Genomic DNA, 22,871 nt, shown 5'->3' with positions numbered 1-22,871 from the left:
CTGCTAAGCTAAAATACACTCCCCAGTGGGCGGCGGCATAGCGTTTGCCCGGCTGCTAAAACTAGCTAGCGAGCGATCAACTTGGAATGACCCCCTGGGACCCTTATATAGAGTCACATGCATAACACGTGTTCATAAAAAAATAATGAGATAAAGAGTCCCGTTGTTGGGACCACTAGTTTGAATACAAAGTTGCACATAGTATTTATAGGTATGCAAACATACAATGGTCTTAATACTGTGTACACGTGCTTCCACACTAAGTGTATCAGCATATGCACACACACCAAGGTGCCAGTCCCGCTGAAGAGTGGAGATTTAATAAAGGTAAAAACTAGAGATGAGCGGGTTCGGTTCCTCGGAATCCGAACCCGCCCGAACTTCATGTTTTTTTTCACGGGTCCGAGCGACTCGGATCTTCCCGCCTTGCTCGGTTAACCCGAGCGCGCCCGAACGTCATCATGACGCTGTCGGATTCTCGCGAGACTCGGATTCTATATAAGGAGCCGCGCGTCGCCGCCATTTTCACACGTGCATTGAGATTGATAGGGAGAGGACGTGGCTGGCGTCCTCTCCATTTAGATTAGAAGAGAGAGAGTGAGATTGATTTGAGACAGATACACTTGATTTACTGGAGCTTAGGAGTACTGTAGAGAGTGCAGAGTTTAGTAGTGACTGACCACAGTGACCACCAGACAGTGCAGTTTTATTTAATATAATCCGTTCTCTGCCTGAAAAAAACGATACACAGTGACTCAGTCACATACCATATCTGTGTGCACTGCTCAGCCCAGTGTGCTGCATCATCTATGTATATATCTGACTGTGCTCACACAGCTTATAATTGTGGGGGAGACTGGGGAGCAGTGCCAGTTATAGGTTATAGCAGGAGCCAGGAGTACATATTATTAAAATTAAACAGTGCACACTTTTGCTGCAGGAGTGCCACTGCCAGTGTGACTGACCAGTGACCTGACCACACTGACCACCAGTATAGTTAGTAGTATACTATATTGTGATTGCCTGAAAAAGTTAAACACTCGTCGTGTGACTTGTGTGGTGTTTTTTTTTTTATTCTATAAAAAACTCATTCTGCTGACAGACAGTGTCCAGCAGGTCCGTCATTATATAATATATACCTGTCCGGCTGCAGTAGTGATATATATATATTTTTTATATCATTATTTATCATCCAGTCGCAGCAGACACAGTACGGTAGTTCACGGCTGTAGCTACCTCTGTGTCGGCACTCGGCAGTCCATCCATAATTGTATACCACCTACCCGTGGTTTTTTTTTCTTTCTTCTTTATACATACATACTACATCTCTTTATCAACCAGTCTATATTAGCAGCAGACACAGTACAGTAGTCCACGGCTGTAGCTACCTCTGTGTCGGCACTCGGCAGTCCATCCATAATTGTATACCACCTACCCGTGGTTTTTTTTTCTTTCTTCTTCATACATACATACTACATCTCTTTATCAACCAGTCTATATTAGCAGCAGACACAGTACAGTAGTCCACGGCTGTAGCTACCTCTGTGTCGGCACTCGGCAGTCCATCCATAATTGTATACCACCTACCCGTGGTTTTTTTTTCTTTCTTCTTTATACATACATACTACATCTCTTTATCAACCAGTCTATATTAGCAGCAGACACAGTACAGTACGGTAGTCCACGGCTGTAGCTACCTCTGTGTCGGCACTCGGCAGTCCGTCCATAATTGTATACCACCTACCCGTGGTTTTTTTTTCTTTCTTCTTTATACATACATACTACATCTCTTTATCAACCAGTCTATATTAGCAGCAGACACAGTACAGTAGTCCACGGCTGTAGCTACCTCTGTGTCGGCACTCGGCAGTCCATCCATAATTGTATACCACCTACCCGTGGTTTTTTTTTTCTTTCTTCTTTATACATACATACTACATCTCTTTATCAACCAGTCTATATTAGCAGCAGACACAGTACAGTAGTCCACGGCTGTAGCTACCTCTGTGTCGGCACTCGGCAGTCCATCCATAATTGTATACCACCTACCCGTGGTTTTTTTTCTTTCTTCTTTATACATACATACTACATCTCATTATCATCCAGTCTATATTAGCAGCAGACACAGTACAGTACAATAGTCCACGGCTGTAGCTACCTCTGTGTCGGCACTCGGCAGTCCATCCATAATTGTATACTAGTATCCATCCATCTCCATTGTTTACCTGAGGTGCCTTTTAGTTGTGCCTATTAAAATATGGAGAACAAAAATGTTGAGGTTCCAAAATTAGGGAAAGATCAAGATCCACTTCCACCTCGTGCTGAAGCTGCTGCCACTAGTCATGGCCGAGACGATGAAATGCCAGCAACGTCGTCTGCCAAGGCCGATGCCCAATGTCATAGTACAGAGCATGTCAAATCCAAAACACCAAATATCAGTAAAAAAAGGACTCCAAAACCTAAAATAAAATTGTCGGAGGAGAAGCGTAAACTTGCCAATATGCCATTTACCACACGGAGTGGCAAGGAACGGCTGAGGCCCTGGCCTATGTTCATGGCTAGTGGTTCAGCTTCACATGAGGATGGAAGCACTCAGCCTCTCGCTAGAAAACTGAAAAGACTCAAGCTGGCAAAAGCACCGCAAAGAACTGTGCGTTCTTCGAAATCCCAAATCCACAAGGAGAGTCCAATTGTGTCGGTTGCGATGCCTGACCTTCCCAACACTGGACGTGAAGAGCATGCGCCTTCCACCATTTGCACGCCCCCTGCAAGTGCTGGAAGGAGCACCCGCAGTCCAGTTCCTGATAGTCAGATTGAAGATGTCAGTGTTGAAGTACACCAGGATGAGGAGGATATGGGTGTTGCTGGCGCTGGGGAGGAAATTGACCAGGAGGATTCTGATGGTGAGGTGGTTTGTTTAAGTCAGGCACCCGGGGAGACACCTGTTGTCCGTGGGAGGAATATGGCCGTTGACATGCCTGGTGAAAATACCAAAAAAATCAGCTCTTCGGTGTGGAAGTATTTCACCAGAAATGCGGACAACATTTGTCAAGCCGTGTGTTCCCTTTGTCAAGCTGTAATAAGTAGGGGTAAGGACGTTAACCACCTCGGAACATCCTCCCTTATACGTCACCTGCAGCGCATTCATAATAAGTCAGTGACAAGTTCAAAAACTTTGGGCGACAGCGGAAGCAGTCCACTGACCAGTAAATCCCTTCCTCTTGTAACCAAGCTCACGCAAACCACCCCACCAACTCCCTCAGTGTCAATTTCCTCCTTCCCCAGGAATGCCAATAGTCCTGCAGGCCATGTCACTGGCAATTCTGACGAGTCCTCTCCTGCCTGGGATTCCTCCGATGCATCCTTGCGTGTAACGCCTACTGCTGCTGGCGCTGCTGTTGTTGCTGCTGGGAGTCGATGGTCATCCCAGAGGGGAAGTCGTAAGCCCACTTGTACTACTTCCAGTAAGCAATTGACTGTCCAACAGTCCTTTGCGAGGAAGATGAAATATCACAGCAGTCATCCTGCTGCAAAGCGGATAACTGAGGCCTTGACAACTATGTTGGTGTTAGACGTGCGTCCGGTATCCGCCGTTAGTTCACAGGGAACTAGACAATTTATTGAGGCAGTGTGCCCCCGTTACCAAATACCATCTAGGTTCCACTTCTGTAGGCAGGCGATACCGAGAATGTACACGGACGTCAGAAAAAGACTCACCAGTGTCCTAAAAAATGCAGTTGTACCCAATGTCCACTTAACCACGGACATGTGGACAAGTGGAGCAGGGCAGGGTCAGGACTATATGACTGTGACAGCCCACTGGGTAGATGTATGGACTCCCGCCGCAAGAACAGCAGCGGCGGCACCAGTAGCAGCATCTCGCAAACGCCAACTCTTTCCTAGGCAGGCTACGCTTTGTATCACCGCTTTTCAGAATACGCACACAGCTAAAAACCTCTTACGGCAACTGAGGAAGATCATCGCAGAATGGCTTACCCCAATTGGACTCTCCTGTGGATTTGTGGCATCGGACAACGCCAGCAATATTGTGTGTGCATTAAATATGGGCAAATTCCAGCACGTTCCATGTTTTGCACATACCTTGAATTTGGTGGTGCAGAATTTTTAAAAAAACGACAGGGGCGTGCAAGAGATGCTGTCGGTGGCCAGAAGAATTGCGGGACACTTTCGGCGTACAGGCACCACGTACAGAAGACTGGAGCACCACCAAAAACTACTGAACCTGCCCTGCCATCATCTGAAGCAAGAAGTGGTAACGAGGTGGAATTCAACCCTCTATATGCTTCAGAGGTTGGAGGAGCAGCAAAAGGCCATTCAAGCCTATACAATTGAGCACGATATAGGAGGTGGAATGCACCTGTCTCAAGTGCAGTGGAGAATGATTTCAACGTTGTGCAAGGTTCTGATGCCCTTTGAACTTGCCACACGTGAAGTCAGTTCAGACACTGCCAGCCTGAGTCAGGTCATTCCCCTCATCAGGCTTTTGCAGAAGAAGCTGGAGACATTGAAGGAGGAGCTAACACGGAGCGATTCCGCTAGGCATGTGGGACTTGTGGATGGAGCCCTTAATTCGCTTAACAAGGATTCACGGGTGGTCAATCTGTTGAAATCAGAGCACTACATTTTGGCCACCGTGCTCGATCCTAGATTTAAAACCTACCTTGGATCTCTCTTTCCGGCAGACACAAGTCTGCTGGGGTTGAAAGACCTGCTGGTGAGAAAATTGTCAAGTCAAGCGGAACGCGACCTGTCAACATCTCCTCCTTCACATTCTCCCGCAACTGGGGGTGCGAGGAAAAGGCTCAGAATTCCGAGCCCACCCGCTGGCGGTGATGCAGGGCAGTCTGGAGCGACTGCTGATGCTGACATCTGGTCCGGACTGAAGGACCTGACAACGATTACGGACATGTCGTCTACTGTCACTGCATATGATTCTCTCAACATTGAAAGAATGGTGGAGGATTATATGAGTGACCGCATCCAAGTAGGCACGTCACACAGTCCGTACTTATACTGGCAGGAAAAAGAGGCAATTTGGAGGCCCTTGCACAAACTGGCTTTATTCTACCTAAGTTGCCCTCCCACAAGTGTGTACTCCGAAAGAGTGTTTAGTGCCGCCGCTCACCTTGTCAGCAATCGGCGTACGAGGTTACATCCAGAAAATGTGGAGAAGATGATGTTCATTAAAATGAATTATAATCAATTCCTCCGCTGAGACATTGACCAGCAGCAATTGCCTCCACAAAGTACACAGGGAGCTGAGATGGTGGATTCCAGTGGGGACGAATTGATAATCTGTGAGGAGGGGGATGTACACGGTGATATATCGGAGGATGATGATGAGGTGGACATCTTGCCTCTGTAGAGCCAGTTTGTGCAAGGAGAGATTAATTGCTTCTTTTTTGGGGGGGGTCCAAACCAACCCGTCATATCAGTCACAGTCGTGTGGCAGACCCTGTCACTGAAATGATGGGTTGGTTAAAGTGTGCATGTCCTGTTTATACAACATAAGGGTGGGTGGGAGGGCCCAAGGACAATTCCATCTTGCACCTCTTTTTTCTTTTATTTTTCTTTGCGTCATGTGCTGTTTGGGGAGGGTTTTTTGGAAGGGCCATCCTGCGTGACACTGCAGTGCCACTCCTAGATGGGCCCGGTGTTTGTGTCGGCCACTAGGGTCGCTTATCTTACTCACACAGTCAGCTACCTCATTGCGCCTCTTTTTTTCTTTGCGTCATGTGCTGTTTGGGGAGGGTTTTTTGGAAGGGCCATCCTGCGTGACACTGCAGTGCCACTCCTAGATGGGCCCGGTGTTTGTGTCGGCCACTAGGGTCGCTTATCTTACTCACACAGTCAGCTACCTCATTGCGCCTCTTTTTTTCTTTGCGTCATGTGCTGTTTGGGGAGGGTTTTTTGGAAGGGCCATCCTGCGTGACACTGCAGTGCCACTCCTAGATGGGCCCGGTGTTTGTGTCGGCCACTAGGGTCGCTTATCTTACTCACACAGTCAGCTACCTCATTGCGCCTCTTTTTTTCTTTGCGTCATGTGCTGTTTGGGGAGGGTTTTTTGGAAGGGCCATCCTGCGTGACACTGCAGTGCCACTCCTAGATGGGCCCGGTGTTTGTGTCGGCCACTAGGGTCGCTTATCTGACTCACACAGTCAGCTACCTCATTGCGCCTCTTTTTTTCTTTGCGTCATGTGCTGTTTGGGGAGGGTTTTTTGGAAGGGACATCCTGCGTGACACTGCAGTGCCACTCCTAGATGGGCCCGGTGTTTGTGTCGGCCACTAGGGTCGCTTATCTTACTCACACAGCTACCTCATTGCGCCTCTTTTTTTCTTTGCGTCATGTGCTGTTTGGGGAGGGTTTTTTGGAAGGGACATCCTGCGTGACACTGCAGTGCCACTCCTAGATGGGCCCGGTGTTTGTGTCGGCCACTAGGGTCGCTTATCTTACTCACACAGCGACCTCGGTGCAAATTTTAGGACTAAAAATAATATTGTGAGGTGTGAGGTATTCAGAATAGACTGAAAATGAGTGTAAATTATGGTTTTTGAGGTTAATAATACTTTGGGATCAAAATGACCCCCAAATTCTATGATTTAAGCTGTTTTTTAGGGTTTTTTGAAAAAAACACCCGAATCCAAAACACACCCGAATCCGACAAAAAAAATTCGGTGAGGTTTTGCCAAAACGCGGTCGAACCCAAAACACGGCCGCGGAACCGAACCCAAAACCAAAACACAAAACCCGAAAAATTTCCGGCGCTCATCTCTAGTAAAAACTGCTGCTCCTAATTATAAGGATAATTGCATTACTTATATATTACAGAAAACAACAATAATTGCAGGGGATGAATTCCCTGCAAAAAAAGGAGCACTGTTTGTACCAATTTAAAGGAGACAATTCAAACTATTAATGAAGTTTATAGAATTTTTATATATAATAGTTTTTTATATTTATAAAAATATATAATGCTGCAGCATATAATAAAACACTTTTGAGCAACACATCATCAACATGATTTAAATTTATATTAAAACTCATAATTCATATAGATTCTAGTATCACATATACATTAGGCTGTTCAAATATATCTCATATGTAACATCAACAGAAATGTCCATTAATGACTTTTATACTCATATGGATGGAGGCTCTTTCACTTTGATCCAGTATATATATGTGACCACTACTAAAAATGTCCGATGGACTATATATGAAACAACTTGAGGCTGTTTTATAGAGCTTTTTATACTCACAAGTCCCACCTTTGGTTCGGTTCCTGCTTTTAAATGTGTGCACACACTTGATGAAATATATGGAAATTACCATGTAGATTTTGCCTTTGCGTCACCTCTCATTTAGTAGGATGCTTGTGTTTGTCCGGTGATCAAACTCCCTCTGCTGGTGCTTTACCCAGATTTCAGATTCTCTGGGGTTCCCTCTGATGTGACTCACTTGGCTCATTCACAGTATTCAGGCTCCCTCTGCTGGTGATTCCCTTTTATTGCAGACACACTGGTTACACCACAAATTGATGGATTATACAGATGTATTGAGGTGATCATCCCCGAGTTCCTGAGGAAGCTGCTGAGGTGATTAGAAGGCGGATAAACGCGTTTTCATGGTGACTGGGCCGGGGACGATCATCTCAATACATACACAGGTATCCAGTGTGTCTGCAATAAAAGGGAATCACCAGCAGAGGGAGCCTGAATACTGTGAATGATCCGAGTGAGTCACATCAGAGGGAACCCCAGAGAATCTGCAATCTGGGTAAAGCACCAGCAGAGAAAGTCACTTGAACTACAAGATTTACGCGACTGGCGTTCTACTTTACATGAGAGTTTTTGTAGGTGTCTTGTGTATTTACATGCAAAGAAATGGGTTACCCAAGGGTGCTCGGGCGCTTTGGATAAAACATATAGCATCAATTATCTGTTTCTGATATGCATGCATTTTTTAATATGTATTAATTTTTTAATTGAAACTTACAATATTGTTTTTAGGAATAAAATGTGCTTTTATTAATTCTAATACAATTGTTGTCATATTGATCAAATATAGCGCAGCCTCAAACCCCCCCTTTTTTGTCTTGTGTATTTAGAGTGCCAAGGTTGACATCTAAGTCTTCGTGGAGTGTGATGGGTAACCGAAGCCACTTCATCAAGTGCTGTTTGTAGAGTTTGGTTAAGGTGTGATACAGCAGTCTCAGGAGAGGTGAATTTAGAAATTGGTGAGAGCAGTGGTTGCAGGGAAGTAGATAGTTGTTGAAAATGAATAGCGTTAATATTTCTGCGGGTTAGAGGAAGCTTGGTAGACTTCAGGGACATTGAGTTTGAAGTAATGGAGGAGAGCATGCAGGTGATAAGGTTGTGATCTGAGAGAGGGAAAGGAGTGTTAGTGAGTTCAGAAACAGAGCATAGTCTGGTGAATACAAGATCAAAGCAATGGCCCTCCTGATGAGTAGAGGAGTCAGTCCATTGGGAAAGGCCAAGAGAGGAGGTTAGAGTGAGTAGTTTGGAGGCATGGGGAGATTGTGGACTGTCAATAGAGATGTTGAAATCACCCATACTGATGGTGATGTCAGAGGATAAAAAGTAAGGGAGCCAAGCAGAAAAATCTTCCAGAAACTCTTTGGGTTGCCCAGATGGGCGATAGATAGCTGCAACACGCAGAGAAAAAGGGGTGAAAATTCTAATAGAAATCTTTCTCTAATAGGCAAAACCATGTGCACTGCAGGGGAGGGGGGCAGATATAACATGTGCAGAGAGAGTTAAATTTGGGTGGGTTATTTTGTTTCTGTGCAGGGTAAACATTGGCAGCTTTATATTTACACTGCAATTTAGATTGCAGTTTGAACATGACACACCCAAACCTGACTCTCTCTGTACATGTTTTATCTGCCTCCTGCAGTGCACATGGTTTTGCCCATTAGAGAAAAATGTTGCTGCTATGATCAGGTCTGAATTAGGCCCATTGTTGCTCCCACTGCACCAGAGCAGCAAAACGTATTAGGACAAGTTCCTCTTCTCAGTGAAAGTGATATAAGATAGAACAAGATATCTCTTGATGTCTGGTTGGTGATATCACATTAATAAATAGTGCCCTGGGGTGAGTACAGTGATGAGTGATGCCAGGCTACCTTCTGATGTCCCCAGATGCCAGGAAGATCTTATGTCACTAAGAGGTCTATTTATTAACATTATTTTTACTAAAATAATGATTAAAAGGGTGTTTTCACACACTTTTCACATTATTTTAGTATCACTTAAATGTATTAAAGGGCATTTGGAGCAGTTTTCATGAAAAACTGCTCCAAACCTTTTAATTCACTTTTTTTAGTAAGCCACATCGCATTCCCCATATTTATAATGGAAAATGCGATCTGACCAGATTTAGTAAAAACAAAAAATGTGAAAAAATACTGCAATGTGCCCTGTGATAATAATGATTACAGGGCAGCACTGCGATAGGGAGGCATTTGTCCAGCTTTCTCTGCCCCTGGCAGAGAAAGCTGTGCGGAACCCGGCTCCAGTGATCAGCTCTGTGTGTCCGATAGACACACAAACTGATCAAAGTGTAAAAAAGAAAATAAAAGTAAAAAAAACCCCCAAAACATACTCGCCTGTCCATGGAGCCAATGTCCGCTGCTCTGCTGAGCTTTGCCAGGCGCCGGGTCCCCCATATGCTGCAATGTGACCCAGGTGCAGTAAAATGATGCTACAAAGTGGCACTCGGCAGCCCAGCAGAAGCAGCGCAAACCGGCTCCCTGGACAGGTGAGTATATAATCCTGCTGGGGAAGGTCCGTGGCGGTCAGGACGGAGGGGGGCGACTGGGCGGCGGCGGTAGCGGCAAAGACGGCGGGGGCGGCGCATGCGCAGCAGGACATCAGGGTATTTTAAAAAATACCCCGATGATGCTGCAAAGAGGCATCGCAGGGACAGAACTTGACCGCAAGCTCTGTCCCTGCATGGAATAATTGATACATCCCTGCAATGTTATCAATTATTGCAGTGTGAGTTTGGGCGATTTTATCACTTGACATCCGCATCCAAGATGCGGATGGTGATAAATAGGCCCTTTGATCATTAAGCTACAGATATCATGTTAGGAAGATTTGAACAAGGGGGTCATTCCAAGTTGATCACTCTCTGCCGTTTTTCGCAGAGCAGCGATCAGTTAAAAAAATAGCAAATATGCGCATGCGTATGCACCGCAATTCTCACACGCGACTTACAGGTACATTGAGCATCATGGTTTTGCACAGGTTCTAGCGATGCTTTCAGTCGCACTGGTGGTCGCAAAAAGATTGACAGGAAGTGGGAGTTTCTGGGTGTCAACTGACCGTTTTCTGGGAGTGTTTGGAAAAACGCAGGCGTGGCTGGGAGTTTGCTGGGCGGGTATCTGATGTCATTACCGTGTCACTCGTCGCAGCAATTATCGCACAGGATAAGTAACTACAGGGCTGGTCTTGTTTTGCACAAAATGTGTTTGCTGCCGCTCGGCTGCACAGGCGTTCGCACTCCTGCAAAGCGAAAATACACGGCGACTATGCATTTGCATGGCTGCTAAAAACTGCTAGCGAGCGATCAACTCGGAATGACCCCCAATATCTTTACAAAGTGACTAGAAACAAGAAACTAGAAACAACTGAAATAGTCTTTCACTTAATTAAATATATTCTAAACTGAAAAAAGCTATATCTGCATCGATAGCAAAATTTAAAGAAATGTTTTCAAACCAGCGCTCCAAGTCAGCAGTGCTGCACCGTCTGCCGAAGTGGTCACCCCCACTTCCAAAGAACGTATTTGAACAATTTACAAGATGCAGATAGGCGCACCCTGGGGTAATATGGGTTATTTGTTCAAATATAATTTTTGTGTTCAGAGATTCAAATCCTTCCTTTTAAAACAGAACAGAGTTCCTCTTATTCACCATGTAATGTATGTGGCAATATGCAAGAAAGCCTGGATGCATGTTTTGCAGGTCTCCTCACAGAATCGCAGACAACCCTCACAACCCCAGACTTGCGATTCTGTGAGGAGACCTGCAAAACATGCATCCAGGCTTTCTTGCATATTGCCACATACATTACATGGTGAATAAGAGGAACTCTGTTCTGTTTTAAAAGGAAGGATTTGAATCTCTGAACACAAAAATTATATTTGAACAAATAACCCATATTACCCCAGGGTGCGCCTATCTGCATCTTGTAAATTGTTCAAATCGATAGCAAAATGTTTCCTAATACTAACATCACATATACAGAGAACGTGATCTTTCTATACAAAAGTCATATAGGCTATATGATGGTTTATAAATAATACAAATAATGACATAAAGCCAAAAGATAGAGGTTCTCACTGTGAATCGTGCTTTAGATTATACATCGTAAATTATAAATTTTTAAGTATTCTGAACTCTCATTGGCTGATCACCTGTGGCATCATAACTTCCAACTTTAGAAAGAAGACAGAAGCTCATTCTTATGATTGTTTGTAGGAAAAGATACAGTAGAAAATAAAATAGTAGATTTATATCCATATGGTGACAATCATTTATGTCCACACTGCATATATTGCAGCCGTGTTTCCGGTACCAATATGTTACAATTCTAAAAGAAGTATGTTTAAAGCAGAAGCGATCATCCCGTCCCCTCCAATACATTTCTCCTCCCCACTACCGCTGCCTCCTATATATATCAATGCAGTGACGTATCAGGCAGGAAGTGAGCAGAGACTGTGCAGCAGACACTTCCCAGCAGCCCAGCAAATGCTGCACACCGTTCTGATACATCCAGCTCAGATGTTGCAGCATAGCTCTCACCATTGGTAGATCCAGAAGTTGGAAGGGAGCGTGGCTGTGGCTGTGGCTGTGTCCGTATTATAGTGGATGCATCCAGGGCTGTTTCTAGCCAATATCAGGCCCAGTGTGTACAGAAAAAAATGCAGGTACACAGGAAGCCGGGCTGGTGGGTCGGCCGCTTGAGCAGGTCTCCAGCAGTGGTGGACTGATTGACAGCACAGCAGCCAGCAGGGATTGGGGGCTGGTGGGCTCCCCGTATGATTACATAGCTTGCCCACCCCTAGAAATGACCCTGGATGCAGCCATGTCACTTGTGGACATGCAACGCAGTAAGACACCATGGTGAATGAGCTAATCATGAAACAGCATCACAGTCTCCAAAATATAGGACTGTCACACTGAAGTTGGGTTTGTTAGGAGGTACAGTCATCAGGGGTATAAGCTTATCCACCATACGTTAATGTAGAAATGTGGCTTGACAATGGGCCTGATTCATAGTTGCAATACTGTACATATAATATGCTAATGCCACAAGAGCGTCTGAAATGCCTCCTGCCGGTATCGCACATCAGAGTGCTGTACCCTGAAGACGAAGCATCAGATAATGGGATGGTCGCATAAACGTACTCAGACTGGGCACAAGATGTCAGTCATGCTGCGACATGTGGGCACTGTGTGATCTTGCAGGACCCATTCTGCACATAACCAGAATCGCAGCATCGGTTTTGCGTACAGCTCTGAATCAGTCCCAATGTTAATAGTAAATACTAAAGTCACATTACCCTAGCTGTACACAATATAATAGAATTTAAATAATGCTAAAACACAATAAAACTCATCAGTGCGCCCTCACAGTATTTAATCAAGAGGAGATCGGCTGCTAACCAGGAGTTAACCACTTCCCTATTAAGGCCTAGTTCTCACAGTTGAACCAATAATTCAAAATCCAACTCATATATAATATTCAGTCAAATGTATTACATACAAATTCACATTAGCATAAATATTTCACAATAAAAATGGAATGTACAGTAAATTTATGAAATGGCATATAAGTCAACAAAATATTATATCCAATTTGAACCGTGGGTACATAATAAATGACTCCTATGTAAAGAGGATGATTAATATCTGCACACATTTCTAATGAAAGACCACAAATGGATATGGATATGATACCCCAGTGGGTAGACAGCTGGTATATATCCGTGGCTGCCCCAGTGGGTCCGCTGCTGGAATGATTGAATGTAACACTCACTCCAATAGGTGTATAAATGGGGTGTTGTACATATGTTAAATGGTCCTGTATGGTGCACCCGTATCATAATAATAAAGCGGTAACTGGACCTTCTGGTTAGTTTAGTGTCTAAAGCACGCTGGCTTATTCTTTATCCTCTTAGCAGCCACTTGTCCATGGCTCAGTCACCGGCAATAGCGCTCCATCTTATTGATATAAGTGATAGCTCGCTAGGCAATATAGGCAGATCAGCCCTTGGAGTCTTACTTGTAATCACTGACGGACAGCACCACTCGGTCAACACTTCTGCGCTGTGTTGGGCAGTATGGGGTCTCGTGGCTGAATGCGGCGATGGTAATATATAAGGTGCCTGCTTCTCCTCTCCACGGGGATAAAATAGAACAGTGTGCGCGGACAAATGTATGGAGCCACAGCACTCTCACCTTAACGCGTTACTCTTTCCTTAGAAAGTTTCCTCAGAAGGTTGGCAAATTAAATAATGTTTAAAAAAAAAAAAAAAAAAAAAGCAGTGAGAGTCTTCCTCCTTGCAGTTGTCCAAAACTAATAGCAATTAAATGATACAAATATATGGTTGTAACGTGACGTACTATCAAATGGAAGGGATAATACACAGTCAGCCAATCACAAGCAGTTATGTAGGGTTGCTTGTAGTCATCACCAGGGTGTATTGTTGCACCAGACCTCCAGCACCAGCAAGAGAAAGCTTTCTAAAAGGTGTCTCTGTATGTGTGCATGCTGTATAGCAGTTATGTGAGCACACACTTACTGTAGTAGGCCTACGCTTCCCCAACTGCTTCCATTTCCCCAGTGATAAGGAGAGGTGAATTAATAATAGGAAGGACCTATATACATATGAATTCTATGGTTGGTCATGTGACCGAAGAAACTCGCAAAAAGATAAGCAACAGATTTTCTTATTTTATGTTCACATCACTATGCACCTGCACTTTACACGCACCAAATTAGGAGTGTGGTTAGTGGTATGGTAAGTGACTAGATCTACACTATTAGGGGCTTATGTTTTTCCGCTACTATTGCTACATTTTATTTACGTGTGAGCCACCATGACATATTCCTGGTTAAGTGCAGCTACTCACATATAAAGTGAGGAGTGTATATATATATATTTCTTTTATAGGCTGCTAATCTAAGGGGAGGGGGAAAATCGAATTGCCGGCAGGGAAATTTAAAAATCCCCACGGCACAGGTTTTAACCCACTGCTGTTAGGTTTGGTATTCAATTGCAGGACATCACAGCGGCTTTTTTCTTGCACCTCCAGAGCAAGCCTGATTTTTCCTTTTTTTAGGAAAAATCACCGGGCTTTGGCACCCTGGCAGCATCCCCCCGGGGACTAATTAAGTAATTGTAAGTTTCCAATTAGCTTATTCAGTCACTCTCTGAAGCCGGGTCCTCTGCAGCAGGGTGACTATGTGAGGTAACAAAAAGAACTGAAAGACTGGCACTGTAGTCCGTAAATTAACACTTATACCACTTTTATACTAATATCACTTGTCACAGACGAGAGCCTGACACAGGTGCTACCCGGCTGCGACCCGCGTCAGCCCCCTTTCCCACTGAAGTCTCCAACTTGGCATATTGCTAGGTTGGTGATGTTCCGCGGTGATGGAGCTTGGAGATCACATGATCTCCAAGCGCTGCCTGTACATCACTGTGAACGGGAAGCTGGGTCGATGCGACCTGGCTCCCGCTTACACTACACAGTTTGCCGGGTTGAACCCGTGTTCAACCCTGCAAACTACACGAGTTTGAATACCGGGTCACTCGACCCGGATTATTCCATCGACACTTTTACACCAACCAGCAACACGGGTTATGCACGCTTATGTGCAATAACCCGTGTTATATACTGGCAGTGAAAAAAGGGGTATAATTCTCCAGCAGCTGTCTAAGAGGGATTACACAACCCTCACCAAACCAAAACACAAATATATAAAGACTGCGCTGGTGAAGAAGTGGTATTTAATTACCCAATAAAATGTATTAAAACAACATTAATGTATTCAATCACCGGCCGGTATTTCCACAGATAAACAAATCATGAAAATAATTAAAAGCTTAGTATAATTAACTTCTAGATATACTCAGTGTTCTGACTGACCAGAATAGACAGCGTATTCAGAGCATGTTGTCCATATTTTCCTTAATACTCAAGCATGCTTTCCATATTATAGTTGCTCCCAAAGCTTTATGTAGTTAGTATCCACAGCAATTAGGCTCAGAGTCAGATGTATATTAGAAAGCAGTCTGGTTAGTAAGATAAACTATAAAATGTCAATGTTAAAGGGAGTACACATGGTAGAGATGTGTGCTGAGCGATCTATCTCAGACCCTCAGCACACATCTCTCACCCCACACAGCTCAGCGCGATGTGTGCTGAGTGAGGGGGGAACGGGGGGCCGCTCACTTCACACAGCGCTGGAGTGAGTGACCTGCTAGATTGAGTCTGCATGCAGGCTCAATCTAGCACTGGCGATAGCGATGCGCAGGGCCGCGCATAGCTATCGCTGGGGGGCATACGCACGAGAGATCCGTGCTTATCTTCTAAGCAATCTAGTCAGATTACTCATGCAACTATATTCCTCCAAGTTACTAATTATAGCACAGGTTATTTCTTATTACCCGTTTAGATTCATATACCTGGCCAGGAAAATTCCAATGGATTGGGAGCGTTCAGTATAGATTTAAATCACTCACAGTGAAATGCTCCCAATACATTTGAATTTTCCTGGCCAGGAATAAGAATCTAAACAGGTAATAAGATTATTACCTGTTTAGATTCTTATTCCTGTGCAGGAAAATGTGTATGTGAGTGACCCCGGTGTATGTAACCCCAAACCCCCGTGTGTGTGTATGACGCCTCTGGAAGCGGCCGCTGGGAAAACTACATCTTCCTGCAGCCCTTGCATCTCCCTCCAGCCCAAGAGCCTCCCAGCAGCCATCAGGACTTCTAGAAGCCCCCTCCCCGTCAGAAGATGGAGGAGAAACCACCTGGAGCCGCAGAGACCTCCGGACAGGGAGTAGGATTCTTTTATTTATTTCTTTTATGTGCCACTGGGTTTTCAGCGCTGAAAACTCTGCAACCACTCTTTCTTTTAAATGGATACCGTGGGAATCAGGAACGTGCATACCCACGATAATCCAAAATTGGGAGCAGGGTAAGCAGGGTTTGATACCTTGCTAAACCTCGCTCCCAATTGAAATCTGCCCCTGTATGTCCAGATCAGATAGACAATTTCTCCTTGTACCTGTGCGCCAGTGGAGCTCTCTCTGCACAAATTTCTATATACATATGTGCTCACATACACATATGTATATAGAATTATATTTTAAATATTATTAAGCACAGGAAGCAACACCCGTAGATCATGCCAGACGTCTTGCGCCATATGGGGCAAAAAAAAGTATATAGCTATGAGTACACGTGTATGGATGAATGTGTATGCCTTTTTGTTCATATACACATTATGAAAATGTGTATATTGCGTAAAAACAATTAACATACAGCCCATTTCTTGTAAGTTGGCGGCTGCAGGGGTCTCCGGGGCACTTACCCTTCCGGGGAGTTACCCAAGTAGGCATGTATGTTCTAAATTTGCCTATCATCAGAAGTGCTTGTACTCCTAGACGTCTATATTATGTAATTCATACATGTATAAGGGAGCTGTATGTAAGCACTCATTACGTACATACTATGCTATAATGCTGGGAACATTGCAGAACGTGAAAGCTCAGTTAAACATGACACGGTTTTGGCTACACCAGGCATGTTTTTTCAATTGTAAATAGTAGAAGGGACAGGTGGAGTGCTACATGGTAAAGAACAGAGATTGTCTAAAACTGGGCAATGGCTGTTCTGTTTCTTTTCGCCATTTATGACTGCTTTCCTTAGGGTATAGTAAATGTGTATATATATATATATATATATCACAGAGCTGTATGACTAGGACTGTACCCAGATGGATGATCTGTAAGAAATAAACCCTTTTTTTATTTCATCTAAAATGTCAGTGCTGGTCTCTTTTCTTTTTCTTTTGGGAAAAGTGAGTGTTCATATCAATTGCCACTACCTTGCACCACTAAACTATTTTTCTGTTCTCTGTACTGCGTGCTGTCTTTTTGCTATCTATCTATCTATCTATCTATCTATCTATCTATCTATCTATCTATCTATCTATCTATCTATCTATCTATCTATCTTATATATATATACAGGTTGAGTATCCCTTATCCAAAATGCTTGGGACCAGAGGTATTTTGGATATGGGATTTTCCCGTATTTTGGAATAATTGCATATCATAATGAGATATCATGGTGATGGGACCTAAGTCTAAGCACAGAATGCATGTATGTTTCATATACACCTTATACACACAGCCTGAAGGTCATTTTAGCCAATATTTTTATAACTTTGTGCATTAAACAAAGTGTGTGTACATTCACACAATTCATTTATGTTTCATATACACCTTATACACACAGCCTGAAGGTCATTTAATACAATATTTTTTAATAACTTTGTGTATTAAACAAAGTTTGTGTACATTGAGCCATCAGAAAACAAAGGTTTCACTATCTCACTCACTCAAAAAAGTCCGTATTTTGGAATATTCCGTATTTCGGAATATTTGGTTATGGGATACTCAACCTGTGTATATATATATATATATATATATATATTAGTGCTGGGCAAGATAACGCGTTATTAACGCGTTAACGCCATAAGGCAATAACGGTGATAATATTGTTAACGCCGTTAATGCTGCTGCGCCGGAAGAAGCCGCCGGAAGCAGTTATTCATCTGACCCCCTTGATGGAGAAGCCGCTGGATGCCGCCGGAGAAGAGGAAGCCACCGGATGCCGCCGGAGAGGAGGAAGCCGCCAGCCGCCATAACCTCTTGAGACCGAGACATCTTCACAATATCTCTGTGAGTACTGGTTTTTATACAGAGCCTAAGCTCTAAGAGTTCTAAGCTAGAACATTAGCAGTGGGACTGGGTGAGTGGAATCCCGTAGCACGCGCTGGCCGGAACTGGGTAACTTAGTTACGCGGCTGAGGAGAAACCTCAGTCGCGTGGGTTGCAGCGAGCAGGGCAGCCCTTCTCTTCTCTGGCGGGTGCCGCTGTGGGACTGGATGAGAATGGTTCCGCAGCGTGCGCGCAAGTTCTATCAACGCCGCTGTGGGACTGGATGTGACGGGTTTATGTACATTGGGGCTGATATTGCTTATATTAACAGGAGAGTTAGTGGAAGTTTGGGCCTCCTTCGTTCATTAAGGTCTCCCTGCTGAGCTATTATACTCCCTTTTATTGCTGGGGTGCCTAATCTGCTATAAACAAAAAATACAGTTTGTTTTACTTTTTTTTTATAAATTTTATTTTATTTATTTAAAAATGTTTTCACAGAAAATGGAGAAAGGAACCGAAATCTTACATGGACATTTTCATTTTAAATCTCTACCAGATGGCACAGTTGATAAAACCAAAGTTATTTGTAAACACTGCAAAGCTGAATTTTCTTATCACCGGAGTACTTCGAGTCTGAAGTATCACTTAAATGCAATACACACCGTTGATGCCAGCAACTCACCCACTCAAACAAACACCAGTGGAGGCAAGCTTCGGCAGACTACATTGGATACAGCGTATGGGAGAAGTATAGATAAACAAAAGCAAGAAAAGCTAACAAATAGCATAGCGAAGTGGATAGCTACAAACTGCAGGCCAATTAGTATTGTCGAAGATGTCGGTCTGAGGAATGTTCTTAGGATCGCAACGAATGACAGCACGTATGAGCCTCCCTCAAGACGCACCATCACAAGAAGAATACATGACTTGTATGAAAAGAAGAGTACTACAAAAGCGATGGCGTTACAATGTGTACCACATGTTGCTCTCACTGGAGATTACTGGACATCGCTGGGTAACCATAATTACCTCGGAGTTACAGTGCATTATATTGATGAACACTGGGAGCTACATTCACATGCTCTGACTGTAATGAAAACAGAAGAGAGACATTTTGCTGAAACGTGCGCTGAACATTTTATTTATGTTGCACAGGAGTGGAACATTTCAGATAAAGTCGGCACACTTAGCACAGATAGTGTAAGAAATATGATTGCTGCTGCAAGACACCTGCCTTTTGAACATGTCCCCTGCACTGCGCACAGTCCCCAGCGTTCTGTCACAGTATCTCTGCAGAACAGTGCGTTTGACAATGTCCTGGCCAAATGCAGAAAAGTTGTAGGCCACTTTAAACACAGTCCAGCAAGTGCTGCAGAATTACAAAAACAACAATTTCAACATAGACAAAATAAGGAGTCGCTTATACAAGATATTCCAACTAGAGATGAGCGCCGGAAATTTTTCGGGTTTTGTGTTTTGGTTTTGGGTTCGGTTCCGCGGCCGTGTTTTGGGTTCGACCGCGTTTTGGCAAAACCTAACCGAATTTTTTTTGTCGGATTCGGGTGTGTTTTGGATTCGGGTGTTTTTTTCCAAAAAACCTAAAAAACAGCTTAAATCATAGAATTTGGGGGTCATTTTGATCCCAAAGTATTATTAACCTCAAAAACCATCATTTCCACTCATTTTCAGTCTATTCTGAATACCTCACACCTCACAATATTATTTTTAGTCCTAAAATTTGCACCGAGGTCGCTGGATGACTAAGCTAAGCGACCCTAGTGGCCGACACAAACACCTGGCCCATCTAGGAGTGGCACTGCAGTGTCACGCAGGATGTCCCTTCCAAAAAACCCTCCCCAAACAGCACATGACGCAAAGAAAAAAAGAGGCGCAATGAGGTAGCTGTGTGAGTAAGATAAGCGACCCTAGTGGCCGACACAAACACCGGGCCCATCTAGGAGTGTCACTGCAGTGTCACGCAGGATGTCCCTTCCAAAAAACCCTCCCCAAACAGCACATGACGCAAAGAAAAAAAGAGGCGCAATAAGGTAGCTGTGTGAGTAAGATAAGCGACCCTAGTGGCCGACACAAACACCGGGCCCATCTAGGAGTGTCACTGCAGTGTCACGCAGGATGTCCCTTCCAAAAAACCCTCCCCAAACAGCACATGACGCAAAGAAAAAAAGAGGCGCAATGAGGTAGCTGTGTGAGTAAGATAAGCGACCCTAGTGGCCGACACAAACACCGGGCCCATCTAGGAGTGGCACTGCAGTGTCACGCAGGATGTCCCTTCCAAAAACCCTCCCCAAACAGCACATGACGCAAAGAAAAAAAGAGGCGCAATGAGGTAGCTGTGTGAGTAAGATAAGCGACCCTAGTGGCCGACACAAACACCGGGCCCATCTAGGAGTGTCACTGCAGTGTCACGCAGGATGTCCCTTCCAAAAAACCCTCCCCAAACAGCACATGACGCAAAGAAAAATTAAAGAAAAAAGAGGTGCAAGATGGAATTGTCCTTGGGCCCTCCCACCCACCCTTATGTTGTATAAACAGGACATGCACACTTTAACCAACCCATCATTTCAGTGACAGGGTCTGCCACACGACTGTGACTGATATGACGGGTTGGTTTGGACCCCCACCAAAAAAGAAGCAATTAATCTCTCCTTGCACAAACTGGCTCTACAGAGGCAAGATGTCCACCTCATCATCATCCTCCGATATATCACAGTGTACATCCCCCTCCTCACAGATTATCAATTCGTCCCCACTGGAATCCACCATCTCAGCTCCCTGTGTACTTTGTGGAGGCAATTGCTGCTGGTCAATGTCTCCGCGGAGGAATTGATTATAATTCATTTTAATGAACATCATCTTCTCCACATTTTCTGGATGTAACCTCGTACGCCGATTGCTGACAAGGTGAGCGGCGGCACTAAACACTCTTTCGGAGTACACACTTGTGGGAGGGCAACTTAGGTAGAATAAAGCCAGTTTGTGCAAGGGCCTCCAAATTGCCTCTTTTTCCTGCCAGTATAAGTACGGACTGTCTGACGTGCCTACTTGGATGCGGTCACTCATATAATCCTCCACCATTCTTTCAATGGGGAGAGAATCATATGCAGTGCCAGTAGACGACATGTCCGTATCCGTAATCGTTGTCAGGTCCTTCAGTCCGGACCAGATGTCAGCATCAGCAGTCGCTCCAGACTGCCCTGCATCACCGCCAGCGGGTGGGCTCGGAATTCTGAGCCTTTTCCTCGCACCCCCAGTTGCGGGAGAATGTGAAGGAGGAGATGTTGACAGGTCGCGTTCCGCTTGACTTGACAATTTTCTCACCAGCAGGTCTTTCAACCCCAGCAGACTTGTGTCTGCCGGAAAGAGAGATCCAAGGTAGGCTTTAAATCTAGGATCGAGCACGGTGGCCAAAATGTAGTGCTCTGATTTCAACAGATTGACCACCCGTGAATCCTTGTTAAGCGAATTAAGGGCTCCATCCACAAGTCCCACATGCCTAGCGGAATCGCTCCGTGTTAGCTCCTCCTTCAATGTCTCCAGCTTCTTCTGCAAAAGCCTGATGAGGGGAATGACCTGACTCAGGCTGGCAGTGTCTGAACTGACTTCACGTGTGGCAAGTTCAAAGGGCATCAGAACCTTGCACAACGTTGAAATCATTCTCCACTGCGCTTGAGACAGGTGCATTCCACCTCCTATATCGTGCTCAATTGTATAGGCTTGAATGGCCTTTTGCTGCTCCTCCAACCTCTGAAGCATATAGAGGGTTGAATTCCACCTCGTTACCACTTCTTGCTTCAGGTGATGGCAGGGCAGGTTCAGTAGTTTTTGGTGGTGCTCCAGTCTTCTGTACGTGGTGCCTGTACGCCGAAAGTGTCCCGCAATTCTTCTGGCCACCGACAGCATCTCTTGCACGCCCCTGTCGTTTTTTAAAAAATTCTGCACCACCAAATTCAAGGTATGTGCAAAACATGGGACGTGCTGGAATTTGCCCATATTTAATGCACACACAATATTGCTGGCGTTGTCCGATGCCACAAATCCACAGGAGAGTCCAATTGGGGTAAGCCATTCCGCGATGATCTTCCTCAGTTGCCGTAAGAGGTTTTCAGCTGTGTGCGTATTCTGGAAAGCGGTGATACAAAGCGTAGCCTGCCTAGGAAAGAGTTGGCGTTTGCGAGATGCTGCTACTGGTGCCGCCGCTGCTGTTCTTGCGGCGGGAGTCCATACATCTACCCAGTGGGCTGTCACAGTCATATAGTCCTGACCCTGCCCTGCTCCACTTGTCCACATGTCCGTGGTTAAGTGGACATTGGGTACAACTGCATTTTTTAGGACACTGGTGAGTCTTTTTCTGACGTCCGTGTACATTCTCGGTATCGCCTGCCTAGAGAAGTGGAACCTAGATGGTATTTGGTAACGGGGGCACACTGCCTCAATAAATTGTCTAGTTCCCTGTGAACTAACGGCGGATACCGGACGCACGTCTAACACCAACATAGTTGTCAAGGCCTCAGTTATCCGCTTTGCAGCAGGATGACTGCTGTGATATTTCATCTTCCTCGCAAAGGACTGTTGAACAGTCAATTGCTTACTGGAAGTAGTACAAGTGGGCTTACGACTTCCCCTCTGGGATGACCATCGACTCCCAGCAGCAACAACAGCAGCGCCAGCAGCAGTAGGCGTTACACGCAAGGATGCATCGGAGGAATCCCAGGCAGGAGAGGACTCGTCAGAATTGCCAGTGACATGGCCTGCAGGACTATTGGCATTCCTGGGGAAGGAGGAAATTGACACTGAGGGAGTTGGTGGGGTGGTTTGCGTGAGCTTGGTTACAAGA

Source organism: Pseudophryne corroboree, chromosome 2 (assembly GCF_028390025.1).
Source record: "Pseudophryne corroboree isolate aPseCor3 chromosome 2, aPseCor3.hap2, whole genome shotgun sequence".
In the NCBI taxonomy this organism is placed as follows: Eukaryota; Metazoa; Chordata; class Amphibia; order Anura; family Myobatrachidae; genus Pseudophryne; species Pseudophryne corroboree.
Note: the sequence above shows the minus strand (reverse complement) of the source record.